General features: G+C 35.7%; 1 non-coding gene across 1 annotated transcript; it reads left to right on the top strand.

Annotated features, from left to right (window-relative positions):
• The first annotated feature begins 14538 nt into the window (after positions 1–14538).
• On the top strand, positions 14539–14645 carry LOC112474651. Its single transcript, XR_003044510.1, has one exon. It is a non-coding gene; the product is annotated as a U6 spliceosomal RNA (small nuclear RNA).
• The last annotated feature ends 10959 nt before the right edge of the window (positions 14646–25604 follow it).

The raw sequence follows: 25604 nt of genomic DNA, 5'->3' as shown, positions 1-25604 counted from the left end.
AACAAGCTTTCAGTGAATTCCTGGGAGCTGGATGCTATGCTAAGCACATATCAAATGATTAATACATTTTACTTTCATCACAGAAAATTATCATGGATTGACAAGGATTCCATCATGTCATAAAGGTCATATTATTCAGTTTGGAGATGAAATCCCCAAAACCAGGATCAAAGAAAGAAGGGTTTTAATGAACACATTGGTATAAAGGGGAGAGTAATTATTTGAAAATTCTCCCATTCACCAAGAAAAGGTCTATTCATTTTAGTTTGTGGACACAGATGTTTAATAATACTGAAAAAAAATCCTTGTGAGAGAAAGTACTTAGGCATTGTTCTACCAAACTGAAAACTGAGCCATATTTTGTAACACTAATTTATGGTTAAGATCAGTCACAAATTAAATAATTTTGAACATTTTTACTGGTTTAATTTTGAGGCACAAATGTTCTGTCTGATGAATATCCAGCCATTATGTCTGCATGGTATTGCATCTTAACTGTTTAATGTCACATTAGTCACTAGTTTATAAATGCACCATAGCATTTTTCTTCTCACCATCTGAACACAATTGAAAGATACAGATGAAAAATTTAAATCTGTGACATGCTGAATACGGAGCAAAACATTCTCTCCTACTTGGATTCTCAAAAGTCAAAGCTCTAAAGGGAGTGTATTTTGAAGGATAGAAATCCTTACTCATAACATCATAAGACTAGAAGGGGTATTTGAAACCATCTGTTTCAGCACCTCATTTCATGAGTGAGAAATCGGAGGCCAGAGAAGCAAAGTAACTCATTCAGTCCCACACCTAGTTCCACAACAAATTGCCAAAATTTGGTTTTGGTGACAAGAGTGAACAGATTGAAATAGGCAGACTTGCCAAAGAAGGAGTTGGAGGGTGCAGAAAGGAAGGAAGAGAGGAGGGAAAGGATGTGTCCCTGGACCTTCGGTTTCTCCATTGGCAAGTGGCTCTGTGTGAAGTGAGGGTGGGCTAATCCATCATCTGATGTTCAGGCTCTTTCCATTATACCACACTGCCTATCCATAAGGGAAAACTCCATTTCCTAATTGCTTAATTTCCCATCTAAATGCAGTCTGTCATTCAACTCTGTAGTCGCACTCTTTACTTTGTTAAATAATCTTAGGAAGTCGGAATGGCAAAGACACACTACTTCTCATATTTCTCAAGAGCTGTGTAACTAGGACTCAATGGCTGTTTCTTACTGCTATTCTTCTTAGAGTTTTTTATAAGGGATGACAGATGGCACTTGCACATCACAATCTGCTCTTCAGGCTAGGCTAGAACACTGGCCCGAAATCCTCTACAGGTCGCTTGGACCACACCAAACTTGAGAATATGGAAATAACTTATGTTACCCAAATATCAGATAGGAGACATTAGCAGATTAAAGGCACAGGTACAATGTTCTCAGATACCACCAACCCCCCAATGCCTAGTAAAGTTCAAACCCGTTCCAGAACTTCTGATCATCCTAGGAGCTTACACCTCTTTGTTTCTCTTCACCTCCAACATTTTTATCCATTTAACTTGTCTGTATTTTGCTCAGCAGCAATCCACATGGAGATTAAAGCTTTCACTGATTTCCACAAGAAATCTACACATGCTAAACACCTAGTAAGCTTCATAGAATCTTCAAGATTTGAGGAAATCATGGAGATGGATCACATTCCTCCACCTAAAATTTCTTTCTTCTTGTCAACTCCCTTTCTTTTCTCTGTTCATTCCCATCTTTCCCTCCTGCATTGTCCCTGAGCCTCAACTTCTTTTCTCCCTCTAGCATGTGGAACAATTCTGTTTTCCTCAGCTCTTTCTCCCAAACCCAAATCCAGAAAGAAGTTCATGGGTCACAAGTGAAGGGGAAAAAGTCATCTAGTCAATATTACTGACTCTTCTTAATCTGGGTGGTAAATATAAAGTGACGTCAGGGGCATCCACATGAACAGCAAATAGAGAGCCTAGCGCTCCCCTTCACACTTTGACTTCTGGGCAGGTAATTTTTATTTGGTAAAGATAAGTCACCCTAGGGGAGAGGACTTTTTTCTGGTTAGCTTCTGTGGAGGAAGAAAGAAGTACAGAATAGTCAATGCTGTTTTTACCTACTGAAAGGAATACTGAGACCAAAAGGAGAAAGAGGGTATCCAACCATCTTTCAGTTTCTTTGGGAAAAAGGACATAGTCATGAGGCAGTGGACTCCAGAAGATTCCAGCTTTGTAAATGGTACTCCTGAAATTGTGCTGTAAGGTGTTATGCTCCAGCTCTGTAGTCTATAAGGCATCCAAAACCAGATTACAAATATCTGACTCAGGAGTTTTACCTTTGGCCTAAAGTGTCTCTTTCTGGACATCTGTGAAAGTCCCCTTCTGTCAGTGGGCCTGGGGGTACTGTATCGGCTCAGTTTTACAACTGCTTATGGACTCTCGTCCCATCCCCATCTCATTTGTTGAAATCCTCATTAGTCCCAGTCTGAGTAGCCAGCTCCCCTTTTTCCTTGACTCAGTGCTTTTACTTGGCCACATGTGGGTTTTTAAAATCTTTTTCCTCTGTACAAGAGGAAAGCAAGTGAACCCACTGGTTCCGTGTCTGTTATCAGGCTGCGTCTGCTTTCTAGCACTGCGGGACACTGCCGTGGCCTCTAAAAGGCTTGACATTTGCCATCTCTGGCAGGGACCCCACTGTCACTGTGATACACGATGCCTTCCTTAGAGGAGAGCAAGACGGGAAGGATGCCTGGCTAACAGAACCTAGCTATGTAAATATGTTGTCGGTCAATCACTGTCAGAAAGGGAAGGTCATTGGCATTAAGTATATTTAGAGGCAAGAAATTAGTACATGCATAACAATGGCAAGCTCTTAAACAATGGAAGTGTCCTGACTGCAAGTAGCTTTATTTCAAGTTTTGGGTTCACAGATATGTCTGAAATCTTGCTTCAGAAGCCCTTGCCTTAGGCTGGTGGAGAGTGTCCTTCAGGAAACTGAGGCTTGATTTTGGTTCCCAAGATTCTGAGTTAGGTTTTTCCTGAGGTTTATAACAAGAATAGCAAGTTAATATGTGAGACTGAAACTAAAAATACACAAAGTAAAAATTTTAATTATATCCCTGTTTTCAAAGGTATGAGGTGTGAAACGGCATGGTGTGTTTTAGAGTAGAACATTTGACTCAGAGTTACGGAAAGGTCATGGGGAGAGGGGACTGTTCATTGATGAATAAAGCATCAGATCATAAGGCCCTTGGGAACCACATTAAGAAGTTTGCAAAGCATAAAAAAAAATCAATTGGGATTAATAAAGGTTTTTAATCAAGGGATTTGCATGATCATATCTACATTTTGAAGACTAATCAGGAACAATGTGGAAAACGGATTGCAGTGTAGCAGAAGAAAGGGGAATTGGAGACCAGATTAGGAGTCTTTGAAGTAATTGAGCCAAAAAATGATGAAGGAATGGACCAAGAGTGAAGTACTGAGGCTGTTAAGAGGGATTTGAATCTCTTAGGGTTTGAAGAAGTGAGGCTTAGAAGAAAAGAAAAGGGGGACGGAGACCAATCCTGAGACTTCGTGCTTAGGAAATGTATCAGTTTATAACAAATGACAAAGCGCTGGACCACAAACAGCAGGGACCCAGTTCAGCAAACATCCTAGTGCTCATATATTATTAGCTCCCACTCTTGGAAAGCCTGAAAATCAGAGTAAAGGGTCCTGAATTTTGCCCTTGATTAGAAATTATGCTGAGTGAGATAAAAGTCAGAGAAAGATAAATACTGTATGATTTCACTTATATGTGGAATCTAAGAAACAAAAAGAAAAAATTAATCAAAAACAGACTTGCAAATATAGAGGACAATCTGGTGATGGCCAGAGGGGAGGAGGGTTGGGGAACCGGGAGAATGGAGTGAAAGGTTAAAGTACAAATTAGTAGTAAATAGATGGTCACAGTAATGGGGAACACGGCATAGGGAATGCAGTCAGCAGTAATGTAATGGCTAGGTGGACAGCCAGAGGAGAGAAAGAGCAATTATGCAGATCATTTTATAAACTATATAAATGTCTAACCAACGTACTGTATACTTGTAACTAATAATAAAATAAAATTTAAAAAAAAAATACAGAGGAAAAAAAAGAGAGACTCGTTCACCAAAGAGGCAAACTACTAATTTGCTATCTCAGGTAAGTATTTCCTTTGATTTCAAGTTAAAGAGTGTTAATTCTAGACATGACAGTGGAAGGTACAAGAGCCCTGAGCTTGCTGTTATCATCTGTAAGTGTTACTGAAATTCCCATCTAATCGGTGGTGCTATGTAGACATTATTCCTCAAATTCTGTTCATTTACACTGTCTTTGGTACCTGTTTGGTACCATTTTTGCTGCTCTTCTGTCCTCTAATTTTAGGATTAATTCACATGGAAGACACCAGATCTTTTCCATTATACTAATGTAGCCAGAGCAGTGATAATGTGAACTCAGTTTATTCGGGGAACAATGTGAAGTCAGGGTATAGTTACAGAACATCCCTAAATAAATGGCAGCAATATCTAGGAGTTTAATTCTTTCCTTTCACTGACATTCCATACTCAGTCAAGTCAATGAACATTATGATTTCTCATTTCTAAGTATACACATGGGCTTTAATGTCAAAGAGATCTATGTGTATTGCGTTCCATATTAGAGATGGCCTCTGAACGCTGGTGGCCTGAGTTCAAATCCTGATCTACTGCTTAGTTGTTGGATGAGCTTAGACAAATTATGTAAAAATATAAAATCTCAGTTTTCTCACTTGTTGAAAGATGGGAATGCTAATCTCTTCTTCATAAGATTGTTAGGAGTATTAAATGGATATTAAATATTAATGAGAGTAATAAAACACTTAAAATAGTGCCAATCATATATTAAGCATATATATGTGTATATAACTTTATGTAATTACTTTAATATGATAGCTATCATGTAGGATTGGAACCTGTGGTAATTCATCTTATTTACAAAGAGTCAATATACCCATCTCCCAGGTTTGTTGTAAGAAGTTCATGAAAGTAGTGAATGAATTTAAATTCTAACCAGCTCATCTCAGTAACTTACTTTCAAGTTATCTAAATTCAGATAAAGTAAAACATTTACTCTTCTACAGATATACTATTCAGTTACCTTTGTTTGAGATGTATTCATGTTTTTCTATCTGGATCAGCCTTGTTCAATAGAACATTCTGTGATAAAGGACATCTGTATCAGTGCCACTCAATATGACAGTCACAAGCCATGTATAGCTATTGATTGAGCACTAGAAATGAGACTAATTCAAGTTAGGAACTGAATTTTAAATTTTCTCTTATTTTAATTAATTTAAATGTATATATTCACAGGTGGCTAAGGCTATCCTATCGGACAGTTTAGATACAGACTGCCTTTCTTCATGTCCCAGCCCTTCCCAGCTCCACTTAAAGGTACTATCTTCCCATGAGTCTGAATCTTTCTTTCAGTGACTGCTTATGATATACACTTTTCTATAAACTGCTTATGATATACACTTTTCTATATTTAATTTCAGTTACACAGCTTATCGCTAATGTTAGACTATATAGACCTGAAGGGAAGAGACCCCACATTCTGTATTTCTGTGCCCAGTATAGACTCTTTCACAGTTTGAGCTAATAAATACTGTTGATGGACTGACTTAATGACTTATTGATTGACTGATTGATTAAATGAATAAGTTATTCCATTAATTACTTCATAAATTCAGTAAAAGGGGCTTTGACTTTTAATACCACTTCTGCTAGATAACGCTTCTTTCATCTGGAAGGAAACTAATTTATCACTTAACAGTCATCATTTATCCCCATTAATGTGATGACTGTGATCTTCACATGGTTAGTCTGTCAAACTTAAAAAGCTAAACCCCATTCTGCCATACAAGATAAGTAAAAAATTAATTATACCTAAAAGAAAAAATAGCGGTACTACATGAAATTTGTGGAATGAAAAGCTTTAGCATTTCTTTAATAATAGAGACCATTTGAGTGCTAAAAGCTACTTAATGAATAAACCATCTTTTGCATCATAAATTTTATTTCGAAATGGAAGTTTATTATTTATAAACTATCCAGAGCATACATATCCCCAGTACATTTTAAAAGATGTATTTCCAACTTATCATCTTAGAGTTACTTTATATTCAAGGAAATTCCTGATACTAATAATGATGAAGAATATTTTACCTGCAAAATTCACACTATAAAATGATTTTGATATTCAGAATGTTTAGGTGAGAGCATATAGGTTATTCAGAGGCAGGAAACTAACATACTTCTCCCCAGTTAGCTGTTTATTATTTTTAAATTCACTAATGCCCTTTTTCTGTAAACATACAAACAATTTATAAAATATCCCTTATAAATCCCTAGAACTAGCATTGCCCTTGGAATAAGTAATTTTTTGCTTAATGAATGATTTAAAAAATGAGTAGAAATACATATTTTTCTTATATGTGTGTATACAAACTCATCCAGAATATTTTAAGAATTCCTGCCTACAAATCAATAAGAAAATAGTACAACTCCATAGAAAATGGAACAGAAAGCTTGAACAGATACTTCACAGATGGGATATCCAAATGGACAGCAAGCAAATAAAATATTTCTGAATATCATCACTTATCAAGGAAATACAAACAAATATCACAGTGAGATACCACTGCATACCCATGCGAATGGCTAACATTCAAAGATAAACAGTACAAGGCTCTAGAGTTACAATGGTAAATAAAAAAGACGCAGTGCCTGCCCTCAGCCCATAAAGTTCATAGAATGATTCAGAAAAGAAAAAGGCACTGGAAATACTATATGGCCAATATTATGATGAGGCAGTACCAACGGCTATGAAAAGCAAAAAATGACTTATTTTATTTTATTTTTTTTCTGGAGAACTGTATAGTAGACACACAGAGAAGTAGATAATTGTCAAAAGGAGATCAAAGCAGAAAACAATTTTTTTTGTGAGAATTCCATCTTGGAATTTTCCAACAATTAAAATTAAGAAGCAATATAATATAATACCAGCAAGATAGTCCTGGTAATTTTAGCCCCCCACCAGATTTTTTTTTTTTTTTTTTAACTCAGCTACTGTTACAAAATGTGTTCAGGGAAACGAAATGGCAGGATACTTACAGCAGTCCCTGTTATGATAATTAGCTTGCATTCATGCCTCCCTGGTGCTTCCACCATGTGTTTGAGTCTCCTTTGAATCTCAAATTGTTTCATATCCTTCTCGGAATCTCAGAATCCTGATTGGTATGAACCCTGATGTCATTTAGATAAAGAACTTTGTATAGAGAATGAAGAAAATTTTCTTTTGTACTTTAGAATTTTAAACTAATTTCTTTAATTGGATCAAGTTTAAATACATTCTCTTTGTGGAGTATTCTGTCCAGGAGATTCTGCCCAGTTGTCACAGCTTCATGGAGCAGTGATTTGGGAACCACTGATCACAAAACACTGATTCCATAGCTAAAAATATAAATTTGGGATCTGTGTTCAAAGGCTGTGGTTATTGTCCTTATATACTTCTTCATGAGTCTCAAACGAGATGATTTTTGATTCCAAACACTGTGTAGGAAAAGAAGAAGGGACACTAATTCTCTTCTATAAACTATGTATACCTTTATTCATGGTTTTTGAACTAAGTATTTTAAATAAATTTTTTGCTTAAATATTTATTTAATAAACAAATGAATGAATGACATGTGAAGAGAAACGAAATCCAAATTATATGAATGCTATGATTAAAATTAATAGCTTCTCCTTTAAAAGACCCTCCTAAAGGACAGATTTCCTATGCAGATAAATTAATTAATAAACAGCATAAACATATGAGATAACGAGTGAATACTGGATACAAAATGTTGAACAGCATTGATGAAAATCCTTTGTTGATGCCCCCAGCAAATAACTAATTCTTCAGCTTGGTCAGGTTGTCCAGTCTTCACTTCAGAGACTGGTTGGTATTTATCTCCCTCCCATATCAGAGAGAAGCAACATAGTGTTGCAGCATAGTAATTAAACCACATGTCTCTCTGATATTCAGGATGAATAAGATTTGTCACCATATTTTATCTTTCCCTTTGGAGTTAGTCTATACCGTCAGTTAATATAAATTAGATTATCACTGAGAAGGAAAATATATTTTTATTGATAAGTGTATGACCTTGGATGAATTATTTAACGTTTCAAGACTCAGTTACCCCCTGTGAAAAGTGGAGAATATTTATCTTTTCAGTTTTGTTATTCAAAAAGTAATATATGTAAATCAACCAAGCTCAATGCCCTGAATAGGAATATTTAATAGTATTACTAAGTAATAAAATATTATTATTGCAAATGAATTAAATATATGTTTTAATAATAATTACAGTCTGCAGAGATAAGCATTGCCATCTACTTTTGTCTCACTATAAACCTAGGATAGGGATAGAAGTGCTGATCCACATAGTTTATACTAATAAACTGTGGCTTAGAGTAGTTATTGAATTTCTCAAGTGATTTTTGCACACAGACAATAAGCTACAGAACAAGATCTTTAACCTAGGCCAAGTCAGTATGTTCGGTGTTCTTTGTCTTGTTATACTATAGTCTGGGGGACTGAATATCTGTCTGTGAATGAAATTGAAGATAACATAATGCAATAGTTATTACAGAAGAGATTTAGAAAAGCAGAGAGCCATGCCGAAATGAAGAGGAAAAGGCAGATGAGTTCATTATTTTACAAGATAGCAGTATGGTCACTTAATTTGGGTCCGAAGGACACAAGAATACAAAAGTATCTGCTATGCTGGCAGATAGACCTGTGTTCAAATTCAGCTTTACAGTATTTATTGTCTGATCTTGAGCGAATCTCCTCACTTTTTCAGGGTTAGTTTGTTTCATCAAATGCAAAATGGGGTTAACAGTATCTCTTATATTGGCTTATTGAGTTTAAATTAGGTAATATATGTAAAGTATATTAGGGAACCAATAAGTATTAGCTGTTTTTCTGATTACAATTTTAGTAATCAGTTCACTTAAAAGCAGTAAATCTGAGTTTGAGATCATGCTTTTCTTTTCACAGCTTTGTCATTTTGGACGATTCAAATTTTCTAAAATTTTGTTTCCCCCAAAAAACACCAGCAATACGAAGAAAAGCAACTGTAATAGTACCTACCCTAACTACATTTAAAAAATAGTAAATATAACACATGTTAATGAATGTAAAATTGCTTTTGAACACATAAATCATGATACATACATAAGTAAAATATGTTCATAAATATGTTCATAAAATATGTTCAAGCATAGAAATCCTTCACGTTTTTGTTTTTTCAACTGTTAATGGCCCTGGGCTGCCAGGCTACTAAAACTAGAATGTGTGTAAACAGACTGTGTTAAATGGGAACTCTTACCTTTCACATAGAACCATGCAACATATAAATAAATGTGCCATTTGTAGAAACAATTTCCTTATCAAGCCTGAACACACCAGGCTACTGAAATGGGAGCACAAATCACCTATACTTGGAAAAGCTTTGCTAATTATTTTTAATAATACTTATAGTTACTTTATGATTGCAAAAGTAATACATATTCTGTACAGAAAATTAGAAGAGCGAAATGTAAATAATATAAATACAAATACAAATACAAATACAAATACAAATACAAATAAACTGACTCACAAAACCAGGAGAATATCTGTTTTGCCCTAAATCTCCCCAGTCATTATGAGAACACTCAGACTCAAAGAGTTAAAATTATTTATTTTAGTTCTCAAGGGCAAAAAATTAACAATAGAGTTGCCTCCTGATGGGACATAGCATTTTTCAGTTTGTGTATCATATGCCCCACATAATCCCAGCTGTAAAATGTTCAGGCCATTGGGGGAAGTCCTGTTACTGCCACGGTACAGAAGAGTAAACCTGGAAGATGTTCAATGATGTATCCAAAATCATACAGCTGATAGGGAGATTTGGGATGTAAATCTAGATTATTAGACTGCAACTTTCAGTCCTCTCTACTACCTCATCCTACTGAACTTATACAGCCTGGTGGATCAAATATGGAAGCAATAAAAACATCATGGCTTGGTTCAGAAATTCATAGTTGTATCTGAGAAATAGCTATTTCATTATTCTGCTGGCAAACTTTACCAGTTATTCAGCTAACATATTTATTTATAGACTTGGTTCCAGCTGTGTGAATTTGGTCATATTGCTCTTACTTTTCTGGGCCTCAATTTAAACATCTAGAAAATGGACATAAATGAAACCACTGTCATTTTTCTTTGTTTCATTTTGTTTTAATTTATTTTTTATGGTGCCATTGGTTAATGAAATCCAATAAGTTTCATCTGTACACTTTAACAGTAAAGCACATATATTTTTACACTGTGTGTTCACCTCCCATAGTTAGATTTCTTTCTGTCACCACAGATTTGACTCCCTTTACCATGGTCATTTTGGACGTCCTCAGTCATATGTTTAAAAAAATATCACATTAGTCAGGATATAGGGTAGTTCCAAGGCTGAACCATGTCCTCAAAGGTTCCCACCCCCGACTCCCTACACACACACACACACACACACACACACACACACACACACACACACACACACACACACATTTCTGTTCTGCCCAACCAATGTAACAGTCCTAGTGATCTCACAATATCTGCTCAAGAGAATCACTTTAGACGGGCCAACTATTAGTAGATATACAAATATCCTTTCCGTAAGTCCTTTCTTAAAGAAAGGCAATAATTTATAGATACTTCTCAGTAGATTTTCTCTCATGCCTTGTGACTAGGATTGAATCATATACTATTTCAGAACCAATTACTGGTATGGCAAATAGTTGTCTTTGGGTATATACACACTCGATTTCAAACATTTATATAATTTTGCTATTTAAAATGCCTGCAACTCCTGGCAGATTATACTTTAGGATAATGTAAGAACCTTTTCCTCACATTCATATATATATATATTTTTAATTCTTTCATCTAATAATCATAAAGTGGTAACTGATAGTAGTTATATTAATGCACTCATACCCATTCACCCACTCTCCCACACACATACACACATATTTCTTTTTTATGAGTCACAAAACTAGTGACATTTAAAGCATATTGCTTGCAAAGCTGTGTGGAAAGAACAGTCTCACAAGTTGTTGGTGGTAGTTTAGTACAACCTGTACGAAAGCATTTGAGCAATACCTTTTACAATCCCAGCAATGTATCCTTTGACCCAGCCTTTCTAAGTGAAGCAATATATCTTCTAGATACTGTCAGTACCAGGATATTCATTTAAAAATATTTGTTGAGAACCTATCATCGACCAAGCAATGCCAGAATTGCTGGGGATATATCAGGAACAAAGTCAAAAAGTAGTCTTCTCTTTATGAAGCTTATATTTTGGTACAGCATTATATGTGACAGTAAAGCACTTAATAAATAAAAAAATAGAGACCACTTCTCATATAATATAGGAAGCTACTTTCTAAGCAAAGGAGAACTTCTATGAGAAAAGATTCCTTATTTTTTTTTAGAGATTCATACCATTTTGTTACATAACTGTAAAATAGCTTAATTAGCTAGTACTTTATAGAAAAAAAAAAGTATTATCTGGGAAAGGTTTGATTATTCTATGGTGATCTCAACAAGTAGCCACTAGAACCAGTTTTTAAATACAACATGAGAAAGTTTTATGAGTCCTGATATGGAAAGATCTCCAAGAGGTGTTGTTAAATTAAAATTGGAGGAAACAGTATTTGTATTTGCTGATATAATGTATAATGTGTTTCTGGCAAGAGATATAATAAATTAACAACTGGTGTCTAGGAAGCTGGAGGCAGGGGAATTGGATAGTTGTGGGGCTGGAGAGAGAGGAATACTTTTCACTATAACTATCTTTTTGTAACTATGATATTTGAAAATATATATTTATTAAGTGGAAAATTTAATAATATAGTATGTATTACTATGTTTGCCATTGTAAAAAATGTATTTATTTTACTATTACTGTTCTTGAAAATCTCAACTTATACTTATTAGCCATTATTTTTTTCTTATATGTAAGAGATGCTTTATATTCTGAGTAATTTTCTGTTAAGTTTAGATCATTGAAGTATTTTCACCGATATCTTATTTGTCTTTGATGTTCTTTGCCTAATAGGAAATTTTACTTTTAATCCAATACAAAAAAATTGTCTTTAAATTTTCGTATTTAAGAAAAACATTTGTTTAAGAATTCCTTCTAAACCACACCACCATAAAAATGATCAGATATTTTCATGAAACTTAAATTATTTTGAATTTATTTCAAATTTATTGTCATATATGGTTTAAGAAAGGCTTCCAACTTCATTTTTTCCTAACACATTTTACTAAACAATCAACTATTGATCCACTAATGTGTGATGCCTGCTTTTGGTCTCACATGAGCCCCAGGATGGTGGTTAATCCACAGTTGATCTATCACCATCACCATCACCATCATCATCACCATTGAACCCCCAAATGGTCTAATTCTTCTTGGTAGTTCTTCCCTAGCTTTCTGTAGTTTCCTCGCAAATATATTCTTATCAAAATAGAACTGAAGACTTTGGGGACCCTCTGCAGATCTCTAGTACTCTCTTTGGGCAGCTCTCTCCTCTCTAATAGTGTATACTAAAAACTTTAGTCACTTTGGCACCTCAGACTCCCAGCTTTGGCTCCTTAACTCAGGATGCCACGGGCTCCACTTGGGTTCTGCCTCTCAGTGCTGTGGTCTGGAAGCTCTCTCCATGCAGAGTGGGGAGGCAGCTACAGGGCCCACCCACTATGTTTTCTAACTCCCAGAGATCCTGATCCTGACTCCCTGATGGCCAAGGTCTGAAAACCCTTGTTTCATATTTGTTAAGTCTCCTTTTCCAGTCATTTCAGACAGGAGACTCAGTTTCGTCACTGGTATTCCATCTTGGTTGAAAGTAGAAGTGTCCTTTAGTATTTCTTAATATGCAATAATGTGAGTCCCCAACTTTGTTCTTATATTTCAATATAATCTTAGTTTTTGCTATGCTTTTCAAGAAATTTTCCATGGTCCTTCAAAGACTCGACTGGAATTTTGAACAAAAGTACATTAAATTGATAGATTAAATGAGTGGGATATCTTTTCACAAGGTTAGGTCGTTATATCCATACATATAGTAAGATTATTTTTTTAGGTCTTCTTTTAAGTCTTTTATTGGAACTGTACATTTTTTAAATCTTCTAAAGTGATTATCTTTTCTTTATTAATTTAATTTGTAGATACTTTAGAGTATCTTTGGTAATGTTGTGCATGGTCTCATTTCCTATTGCATTTTATGGTTGGTTATTGGTATAGAGGGACTCTTGATTGCATATATTGAATGTGTAGCCAGAAATTTTGTTTATGTTTTCTAATTAGTTTCAACAGTTTTTCTGCTGATTCTCTTGATTTCCTACATACATCTTACTATCATCTGTGTCTAAGTATACTTTTGACTCTTCCTTTCCAATCTTTTTTTTATTTATTTTACTCTTGTTACTGAATTGTGCACTGTTCAGTGCACACTGAACAATATTAGTGATAGATGGAATATGTGTCATGTCTCTAACCTAAATGACAATCATCCTATATTTTCATATTTAAGTGTGATGTTTTCTTTTTGTTATCAGTAGGTAGCCATTAGAAAAGAAAGAAAATCCCCTACTCAGTTTCTCAGAGATGTTTTTTTATTTGATCAGATAAACATTGAATTTTATCATTTTTTTAAGTATATTGAAATGATCATTTTTAAAGCAGTGAATTACATCAATAAATTTTGACATTGAACTATTTTTACTGAACATTAATTGTGTGTGAGCACACACAAATATATTTTATTTGGTTTTGTAATGTCTGTTTCAATAGACAAAAATTATTTTTCCTCATTTTCATTTCTATCAAAAGGAGAGGAGAGCTATCATCATAGCATGGGTATAATCTTCTGTTATTCAGATTTTAAGCTCAACTTCAGCACCAGCAACCACATACTTGAATGAGTGGGTTAAGATCTTTGAGCATTAGTGTCCTCTTCTATAAAAATCAAGATAGAAATGAAAGTCAGGAATAAAATTCTCTGATGTGTTAACTTGTCAGCTCATACAATCAAGATTTATTTTCCAGTCTCTTCATCATTGTTTTCTAGTAAATTTCATCCCTACATACTCATTTCTCTCCTCAAACCTCATCTTCTAGACACATTTTCAGGTCTTTCATGTTTCCATGTTTTTGCATGTACTATACCTTCTGTGTAGCACAACCTTTTTTCAGTCAGTTATTTGATTAGCAGCAACTGATTCTGCCTCTTGCTAGATTAAGAAACTTGAAATTTATTGGAAAGATATTGAGTAGCTCACAGCAGAAACAGAGAGGAACCAGAGCTGTGCTTCAAGTCCAGGAAGCAGGAAACCCTCGATCATCTTACCCAGATGCCACATGACAAATCTACTCCAGTGCTCACTTCAGCAGCACATACACTAAGATTGGAATGATACACAGATGATTAGCACAGACCCTGTGCAAAGATCACATACAAATTTGTGAAGCGTTCCATATATTTTGTATTATATACTTAGAAGTTGCTAAGAGACTAGATCTTAAATAGTCTCACCACACAAAAGAAATTATAATGATATAATACAATAGAGGTGTTACCTAACACCATGATGAAAATCCTATTACAATATATAAATGTATCAAATCAACATACTGTGCATCTTAAATTTATATAATGTTATATGTCAATTATATCTCAAAATTATTTTCCTTTTTTAGGTAACAACTTTATTGAAGTATAATTTACATAGAATAAATTTACTCATTTAAAATATGCAACTCACTGATTTTTAGTATATTCAAAGAGTTGTGCAATCATCACAACTTCAAAACATTTTCATTACCTTAAAAAGAAATCCTATACCCTTTAGCTGTCACTCCCTAATCCTGCATAATCACTATCTGCCCACCCATCCTAAGCAAATACTAATCTACTTTCTGTCTCTATGGGTAGCCTATTCTGGACATTTCATATACAGTCATGTGCCGCATAACTATATTTCGGTCAGTGATGCACTGCATATACACTGGTAGTCTCATAAGATTATGATGAAGATAAATTTTCTGTAAGGAATGGAAAAGTATGTGGTTCAGAAGGGTTTTTGTTTTTGTTTTCTCTGACAAGAGTAGTTTTATGGGGCTTGGCAATGGATTCCTTCTCGCTCATAGCATCTCAATTTTAAGTGTACAAATCACATCCCAATTAGTCAGCCATTAACCAGTTTCAGCACAGAGGAGCCTATGCCTCCAGCGCTACATATTCAGTGGGTGCTATTACCCTCCCAGATCTAGTTTTATGGTCTTTAGAGTACATTGCTGTAAATTCTTTGTTAAGGACCTAAGGTCCTATACGAAGTCTATAATGTCCATAGGAACTAACTTAACAAGTATTAAGTGCCATTGCCAACTTTAGTGAAGTCTTTCTGTGGTAGTACGGAGCCAGCCTATTCATGTACCTTGAAAATATTTTCAAGTTGTAATAATGGAGAGCATAGTAAAGTTTTATTTCTTCCATCAATTCAATGCCAGAGAGTCCTTAGTCTTTAGAGTCCAGAGGTCAAAAGAACCAAAAACAAATTTCCGAAGTGAAAATACTGAGTTGTCATTTCTACACCCTCACCATATTAAGCACCCTCTATTTTTTTAATGAACATCCCACAATTTCTTAACCTGACCACTGTTTCAACATACAATAGACAAATTGTCATGACAATCCCCTATGTTCCTTTTTCTCTCCATCTTGAATTTGTATTCCTACTGATCCTCAGAACACCTTCTCACTCCTTCCTGTCAGTTACTGTTATGGTGATCTACACCTTACCCAACTAGTTTCTCCTCAATATTTTCAATCAGTCCGGTTGACATTCCTGTTCATGGAACAACATTGACAGCTTTGATGTTCTATTTCTGACCCCATTGGAAGGAAGCAGAAGAAAGGCTTCTGGGACAGTGTTCATAAAGTCTACAGCAGTGTACAATTATGTCCTAGGCCTCTACATTCACTCACCACTCACTCACCCAGAGCAACTTCCAGTCCTGCAATCTCCATTCATGGTAAGTACCCTATACAGGCATACCATTTTTATCTTTTATACTGTATTTTTCCTCTACCTTTTCTATGTTTACATATGTTTTGATACACAAATACTTACTATTGTGTTGCAGTTGCCTAAAGTATTCAGTACAGTAACATACTGTATATGTTTAGATCATAGAAGCAGTAGGCTATACCATATAGCCTAGCTGTGTAGAAAACTATACCACTTATGTTTATATAAATGTACTCTGTGATGTTCACATGATGATGAAACTATCTGATATATTTCTCAGAATGCATCCTTGTTGTTAGGTAATGCATGACTATAAATGGAATCACATAATCTGTGGCCTTAAGGATTTGATGTTTCTTTTTATGGTCTGGATACAAATTGTTTTAAGTCAGGTGTATGATTTGCAAACATGTTCTCTCAAGTATGTGGTCTTTTTGTTTTCTTATTGAAGAGCAGATTTTTTTTTTTAATGGTGGTAACATTGGTTTCTAGACTTTTGATGTTGATCGCAGCATAAATTATAATGCCATACTCCTGAAACTTATATAATGCTGTAAACCAATATTACCGCAATATTTTTTAAATTAAAATAAAATATATTCAAAATGATTTCTCTATACTTTGTTACTTTGCTTAAGATTCAAAATCTCTAGAGAAGGATTGTGGTTGACCTCGCTTATATCATGTTCTCCACCACCCCTTGGTGGAGTCAGGGCACCTTGACTTAACATCCCACCAAGACTGATCACACAGGTGGAGAGACCATTTTTCTGAAGGAAAACTGGTTCACTGTAGAAGAAGTAATGGGTTCTGGCAATGCCCCAAACAAATGGCTACTGCATTTCCCCACATCAGTGTTTGGTTAACCCCTATTTATTAATTGAGATTTTGTTTTGGAGGCATAGCCTCATGGAATAATGAATTGAGTGCCCTGTTTCCATATTTCCATAGCACCTTATTTATTTTCCATGCCAACATATACACATCACAATGTTGTATTTTCTGTCTTCTCTGTGGAGGGTGGGATAGATAGCAGAAACCCTAACTTTGATCCTAACTCTAGCTATGTTTTCCCAGGTTTTAGCACCTAGCACTGGGCACATGGTACATATTTTTAGAAAAGGTTGGAAGGTAAAGGAAGGAAGGGAGGGAGGGAAGGAGAAAATAGAGATAGACAGATAGACAAACAGAGGTGAGAGAGAGAGAGAAGGGGAGGGAAGGAAAGGAAAGGAAGAAAAAGAAAGAGGAAGAAAGGGAAGGGAGGAATGAAAGAAAGGAAAAGAGGATGGAGATAAAGAAAATAGAGAAAGAGAAAGGGAGAGTATGTGTGTCAAACTCAAAGTTCTTCAGCCCTTCTGGGATCTTTTCAACATCATCAAGCCTTTGATATTTGGGTTTGTTTTACCATTGGCAAAATAGTACTTCTATTGCTAAAGAGATGCTGGGAACTTGAGATGGCCTTTTTGAAAATGAGTAGATTTTAAAAACTAATATTTTTGTATTTAATGTAAATAAGTTAGAACTTTGCAGATCCTTTTTCTTCTGAAGTAAAAATGAACATAACATTTGCTGGTATGAATCTCTATAAAATAACATTTCAGTTTTTTTTAAATGCAAAACTTTAAAAAGTCTTTCTTCAAATGCCAAATTGCCGAGAAGTTACCATCCTTTGACTTACTGCAATATACAGAAGCCTCATCATATATGACAGAAATAAGAAATTGTCTAGTATTAAAACAAGCTGTTTACCCATTGTAAGAATGAGAATCACTACAAAATGACTGTGTAAAACTGAAAAGATTAAGAACAAAATCCCACAAGATATCGAGATACAAATTATAACTTTAACCATTTATCTTTGTTAGCTAACATATCATCTTTAACATTTGTGAATACTTGGAATTCAGTTAGTATTCTAAATATGAGCATTTTAATTTTTCCTATATTTCCAACAGATAGAGAAGTAAAACTCGAGATGTATAGATGTGGCTTAGAGCAGGGGTGGAGTGTAGAATTTCTAATTAGGAGAAACAGAGGGAAGCCGCATCTGGAAGGCAGCACTTTGTGTTGACATTGTATGTTTCTTTGGTGCGGCTTGAAGAGGGAGTGGCAGGGCTCTGCCCAAGGCTAAAGCCATGGTTCCCACACCCAAGTGATTCCTTGGTTAGCGGCTGTCAGCAAGATTAAATTTCCCAAAATTACTAGGCATGTCAGGTGTGTGTATGTGTGTGTGTAGGTGGGTGAGGAGACATGATTATATCTGGATAGCATTTTATAAAGTAAGCTCATGTTTATTCTCTTATCTAATACTGAAACTAACCCTGGGAAATAAGGAGCATTTATTTTACAGATAAATATAAAGAGCTATGCTGTGGCTGAAAGACATATCCAAGGTGATTCGTCTAGTTCTTAGCACAGTTCAAACTGCAAACCACATTCTTCTTCCACAAACTTTTCTCTAAGCCTCAGTCTTTTCATGTCTGTACTACTTCACAGAGTTGGTGAAGGATTAAATGAAAGGACATATAAATGGATGGTACGTTCTGAATGCTCAAAAAAGTGGCTATTAAAAAAAAAAAAATTCTAGGCTTTCTTCAATATACCAGATTACATTTTCAAAAACAAATGAGTTTTTATCTGTTATTTCATTTACTGGATCCATGTAGACAGTCACTTGGACTGTCCTGTACCTACTTTGTTCTGAACATATTGGGCGACCACATCAATTAAGTTTTTGTTTAGGGACTGTTGCCCTGCTGCTGCCATTGTCCTTAGTACAGGTCAGCCATTCAGCTTACAGAGAGAAAAATAAACCCACAAATGCATTCTGCATATAGAGAAACAAGCAAAGAGGAGGAAGTAAGAGTCGGCAGAAGAGAAACAGCCACTGCTCTTTTGTCATTTTTCCTTGTCTGACCAAACAGGCTGGTCTGCTGAGTAACTGTGGTGTGTTCTTTCAGCAGTCAATAAAGACATAAGATGGAGGGCGAGGAGTGAGAGTTGAATGTCTGTGGCAGATTTGCATGTCTAGTTAGGTTTGATATCCCGCCTGCTGCTGAATCTAATTCTTGCTAGGGTGACCAAACATGCTGGTTTTCTAGTGCTCGACCATTTCCTGGGATGTGGCACTTTCAATGATAAAAACAGAAAAGTCCCAGGCAAACTAGAATGACTATGTCCAGCCCAGTTTTTTAAAACCCATGACCAGATGCCTCAGGTCCCACTGAGAAGCTCTTCACCTGTCTTCCCTGGGCAACTTCAGCTCAGCCTTCTAAAAGCCTAATGCAGGACTCGTCTGCATAAAATAATTGGTTTCCTGAATTATATTCTTTTTATTCATAGCTCCACATAATTTTCAGAGAGTAGAAGAGTTAATTGGGAGATATTAAAAATACCATTTATATTTTTTCCCATATTTTTTCTTAAACTTTGGCACCTGCTACCACTTCTCTGCTAGTAGAAAACAAAAGGAATCAAAAAGAGCAAACAAATGTTAATGAGAAAACTCAGAAACAGCTGAGATGCTTAGTTTTCATCAGCTTTCTTTTTTCCATAAACATGTGGACACATAATTTTGATTTTCTCCTGCATATTTATAACATGGTTATATTTTTTCTGATAGTAAACTTGGTTCTACTTTTTATGGTACACTTTTTATGGTACAAAGTTAAGGTTAAAAATAGTTCTAATATATACTATGGTTTGTTGAGTACCCAGTATGTGCTAGGCACTAAACTGAGAATTTTAATCAGATTAATTTGTTTACTCCTTTCATCAACTTTATCAATTAAGTATGTCCGTTTTACGTTTGAGCAAGCTGAGGCACAGAGAGGTTAAGTAGCTTAATCAAACAGCTCATTTAAAAAAAAAAAAAAAAAGAGCATTGCTTTTAAGCCCAAGTGGTCTCAGTGGTCCACCTGCAGAGCCCAAGCTGCAGTACACTTCCGAGGTGATCACTGTGACATCATCATCTTCAGGTCCTTGGCTGTCTGCACAACCATCAGGACCCATGTCCTGCAAAAGTGTCTGTGTCTAACCCGTCAGTACTTTCGGCTTTTGAAAACTGTGAGCATTTTTCCCCGTGAGCCTGCAAACTCTCAGAAGAGACCTAATGTGAAGAAGACAAAGGTTATTTATCTTTTTCTCCCCACATTTCTTGGAAAAATGAAAGACCTAAAGAAACATAAAATACACAATGAGTCAATTTATAAAATATGTCTCTTTTGAGACATTGCTGTACCCTTACTAAAAACACAATGAAGAGGGAATATAGTCTCAGCATCAGACAACCCTAGAGTTAAATCTTCAGTGATGACAAAGTACTGTCCACCTCTATCTGGGGAAGTTACTTACCTGGGCCAAGTCTCAGCTTCCTCATTTGTAAAATGAAGGGCACAGTAGGTACCACTGCCTCTCTCCTGATGTTGAGTCTTTCATTTTCCATATCTTGCTTTTACACCCTAATTGGTTATAACTTCATTTATAATCCAGGTAGTTACAGAGCACCCTTACTCCTGAACAGAGCTTCTACCTTGAGTCCGTGTGTGTGTTCTCTATACTGGCAAGAATAAGGAAGGGGCAGTGACATTTAGTGAGGATCTGACACTATGTCAGATACTGCAGAACTTTATTATTTCATAGAGTCCTTATATCACAACATGTACCTAGTTTTATGTAACAGAAGTTCAGCTATAGTGGTTTAACCAAGTGGCAGTTTTAATTTTCTCCTGTAACAATAAGCATTGGAGCTGTGATATGGCTGCCCAGGCTCCATCATTCCCTCTATGTTTCAGAGAGAAAGAAAGAATACCAAAGAGCAAAGGGTGAATGCTAGTTGAGTGAGTCTGCATTTGAGAAGTTTTCTCCAAAGCCCAAGTAGTGCCTTTCATTTATATCTTATCATTAAGAATTGTGTCACAAACTGCAAAGGAGGCTGAGGAATTTGGTTGTTTAAGCTGGGCATATGGACACCCTAAACTTAATTAGGGGTTTGTCAGCAAGGAAGAAGATGAAAGTGGATACTGAGGAAGGTACCAGAAATATACAAATTTAGTGAGCAGGAACCAATCTTAATTATCTATGTTTACCTGTTTGAGAGAGATTAAGAAGCTAAATCCAGGTAATAAAGTCACAGTTCACCTCAGTCTATTTCCTTCTACTTTGTTATGTCTTAAGAGGTATTGCTCCTAACAAGGAAGCTCCTTCCTGAAGAAGCTGAAAAAGCGAAGCATCTTATATTTGTCTTGCCTTTTCAGTGTGTACCTCATATGTTCCAGGTACCATTCCAGGTAGTTGTTTTCCCTGCTGAGAATTCTGTGCTCAGAAAAGCCAGGTAACCCTTCCATGGCCCCAAAAATGATAAGTGGAATAGCTGGGGTTTAATGGTAGATGAATCGAGACCTTTTCTTTTCATTACATAGTGTAACCAATCAAGAGTTTTTAATATTTAGTAGAAGGAATGTCAAAGATAGAACACCTTCAAGATCTACAACAGAGGAATTTCAGACAATGGCCTTACATCTTGACCAAGTGTGAATTATTTTCAGTCTTAGAGAAGAAAATGTGAGGTGGAGCAAAAGATTTCATCCCTTTTCTAGTGTGTATTATTGTAGAAGCCTAGTAAAAATCCTAATCATAATGTAGGTCTCAATGCATTTCATGTATATTATATCCTCTTGGTTTTTCTAAAAACTCTAAACAGTGGAACAGGCAGGGACTTAAATCCAGTATTTGGATGAAGAAGTGGTCATTCAGAATGCTTAATACAAAGGGAACAGTTGAGATCAGTCTTGAACCTGTACTTTCTGATATTAACTCCAGTGTTCTTTCTATAAACTCAGGCTTCAAGGTCTTCATAAAGGAGCTTTCAGATGGAATATGAGTGAAGCTTCACTTTGTGAAAATCATATATATTTTTAAGCAGTATGTAAGTTAATATCTAATTTTCATGTCAATCTTATATCAGGAATTATTCAAAATACTCATCTTCCCCCCTCCTTCTTTCTTAAAAAAAATTAGTAATAAACTTATTTATGAAAAAACAATTATACGCTAATGAACCACTTGACATTTTCTTAGACTAAACTTCTGCTGAAATTAGTGCCATTAAATTAAAATAGGTAATTAATATCAACTTGGGATTTATATCAAATATATATATTTTAAATGTGCGACATATTGAAAAAAATCTAATGGCTAAATCAGCATCCTTGTTACAGCATTATTGAGAAAGGTTTGTCAAGTACCTTCTATGAATAAGACCTTGTAGTACATCCCGGAAACAAAAAAATGTATAAGTTTATTAGATTGTAGGTTTCCTTGAGGAACGTGTTAGAACTAGCTACAGTGTCGTGCACATAGCGTGTGTCCAAATGTTTATCGAACTGACAAATAAATAAAGGAGGAAGAAAAGAAGAATATACTCATTCATTTGGGGACAAAGAAAGGCTTTCCTTCCTTTTCTAGTGTGTGTTGTTACAGTGGCCAGACAGACAAGATACCTAACTAGAAGCATGGGGACTTTTCCCCTCTCCTCTGCACCTAGCACTGTATATGGCATTCAGATTGTACTCAATGAATTGTTGCTGGATGAATGAATAAATGAATGAATACATATTTCTGTACCATTAAACATTCTCATTAGTCTCCTTCCTGACCAGGGTCCTTACTTTCAGAAGAGCTCTTTCATATTTTGTCATGTGTGATTGGTTAAAAGATTTTGAGATTATCCCTTCTGAAAGTGACTTTCTTCCAAAACGCTAATCTTGCTTTCACATGCTGCTTTGAGTCTTGCCTGCCTACCTCGACAAGGGAATTGGAAAGCAGATAGCATCGTATGGCAACACTAGTGTGTTGAAAGGATAGGAGTTCTTTTGCAGACTTGCCGATTCCTCACTCTTCCTCAACACTCTGCTCTCCCCACCCCATTCCCCCAAAAAAGCCCTTTTGTGCTTCCCTAATTAGTTATGGATAAGAAAAAGTAGATATGCCCCTTTTGTGGTCTTTAATGAATAAATCCCTCATGAAATCTCTTACTGTGGCATAAAAACAAAAGGTTGCAAGCTGATTACCACCTTTATTATTAGATTTCAGGCATGGAAAAATGGCTTCTTCTGGGATTTCTTTGCCTTCTTTGTCCAGGACTAAGTTTTAGAGCAGGTAACTGTTGGCATAGTAATATCTTTCAATTCTAAAGGAGATAATGAACAATACCAGGTGACTAGAAAAGAAACCACAGGTGATAAAGAGGAATTTAGTAGAAACTTTGATGACTTCCCCTAAATCTTCAGAGAAATGAGCTATTAAAATGTTGTGGGACATTTCAAGTACAATCAAGGATGCCTTAATTTGAGCTTGAAACCTGACAGAAGTAAATCATTGTGAATAAATACAGACTATTGTAAGATGAATGAATCACTAAGCAAAAGCAAAGGAGATCTTAGAAACCACAGATCTCAATCTCCTAAGTAACCCGCCAAGGCATACAATTAAGATACACCCATACACATGCCTTTATGTATATGTGATTATTATTCCTTACAATAATCATATGAGGTACTACCATATCTACCACATTTCATCAATTCTAATATGTATATCTTTTCATACTTTCCCATCTTTGAATTTGGAATGAATCTTAAAATGTCTTAAAATCTCTGTGGGCTATTAAGGTTCTTATAGAGAAATTTGCTTCCACTAATCATATGGGAGCATTATCAAGCTGAGCCTACTCCAAATTTTATGCTTGTGAGTGTTTTGCTTTTTGTTTTCTTTTTTAATTTTTCTTTTCTTTCTTTTTTTTTTTTTTGCTGGTGGGGATTGTAATGGTGGTATAAACCCAGAAGGCAAGGTGGCCTGAACAGTCGTGATCCAAGTTCTTAAGAGAGATCCCCACTCAACCACCAACACTGAGACATGCACACTTCCTGGATGTCTCTCATGATTTCCTTTGCATTAAGGGCACAGCCCTTTGGAATACTAGATGTATGTGGGGGTCTTCTGTCAGACTCCTGAGCTTGCACATATTTCTTTCTTAGTGAATCATAAAATAAGTGCATGACAGAGATTTGGGAAGAGCAGCATTATTATCCCACCCCCCTCTATATTCATGAGGAAATTGAGGCTTAGAGAAGTTAAAGTAACTTTTCCAGCATCACATTAAGGAGTAAAGTTGGGATTCAAACTCATTCCTTCCTGATTCAGTGTACTTTCTGGTATTGTGCTCTTTACCAAAAAACAACTCTGTGACATTGGAAAAACCATTTTCCTCTGTGGTCATGTTCTCATGTAAAAAAATAAGAATGAGTTGAGCAGAAGAATTTTAAAAAGAAGTAACATTTATTGCTTACATACGTCTAATATAGGTACCTATGCTTTTTCAGACACTTAGAAATCAAATTAACTCTAACAGGTAGGTTTCATTGAATCTGCTTTTACAGATGATGAAATTAAGACAGACAGGTGGAAATAGACCCAATGTCACATAGAGTTTTAGTGATATAACTGAGAGTTTAACCCCAGTAAGCATAACTTATGAGCCTTGCCGAGTCAGGCTTCTTTTCAGGACCTTGGTCCAACGTTCTTTCCTATGAGACTTTTCCCTTCAATGTTTGATTGCCACAGTAATGTTACTGAGTGGCACCCATGTGGCTCATCATCAATATTCATTGTCGTTTTTTTGCATGTGGCTTCTTGGCTATTCTTAGCTACCTTTGTCCTCCAGTATGTATTTGGTCACACAGGCAGAGCCTAGATGGAGAAACAGGAGAAACCGTAGGAAGATAGAGGGTAGAGCAGCTCTCATCAGTCTTTGCCCTCTCTGTTTTACCATAAATCCAGACCTCTACTGCTCAGGACCAGGATCTAAGGTCCTAAAGTTTATGAGCTTTTTGAGTTTTTGGTCTCTGTCTCTTACAGATGTTTTTAAGTCTGAGAACTACACTCCAGATTTCCTCTGTATCAGGAAATGTCTTTTTCTAAGACTTAGAAGATTCCATCTGTGCTGTCATTTCATAGCCTACTTAAGAAATAGCTCCTTCATGTGTCCATCCTTATTCAAAGATGTGCTCTCCTCTTGGCCAGGCCAAGTCCCAGGCATGACGTCACTGGAAATGAAGAGCTCAAAAGAGATGCCCCAAACTAGGGCACGGAGAGAGAAATTCAGAGAGTTATCTAGCTGAGTTAATTGTCTATGAAGGTGACTCCTCTCTGAGACAGATCCACATTTAACCAAACTCATGGAGATAGATGTATAAGATCAGAATACAAATACAGTAATCCACAATGGCAGATATAAGTACCAGAGATTTAAATCAGCATACATTAGTCTACAAACTCATCTCTTTTTGTGAACAACTCTAGAAAATAGTTAATAGAAGGATGGTTGGTGAAAGAGAACAGAACAAGACCATTAA

The sequence above is a fragment of the Pteropus alecto genome, unplaced genomic scaffold (assembly GCF_000325575.1).
Source record: "Pteropus alecto unplaced genomic scaffold, ASM32557v1 scaffold7, whole genome shotgun sequence".
In the NCBI taxonomy this organism is placed as follows: domain Eukaryota; kingdom Metazoa; phylum Chordata; class Mammalia; order Chiroptera; family Pteropodidae; genus Pteropus; species Pteropus alecto.
The sequence above is the reverse complement of the archived record's forward strand: the minus strand, read 5'-3'. Positions and strand labels throughout refer to the sequence as shown.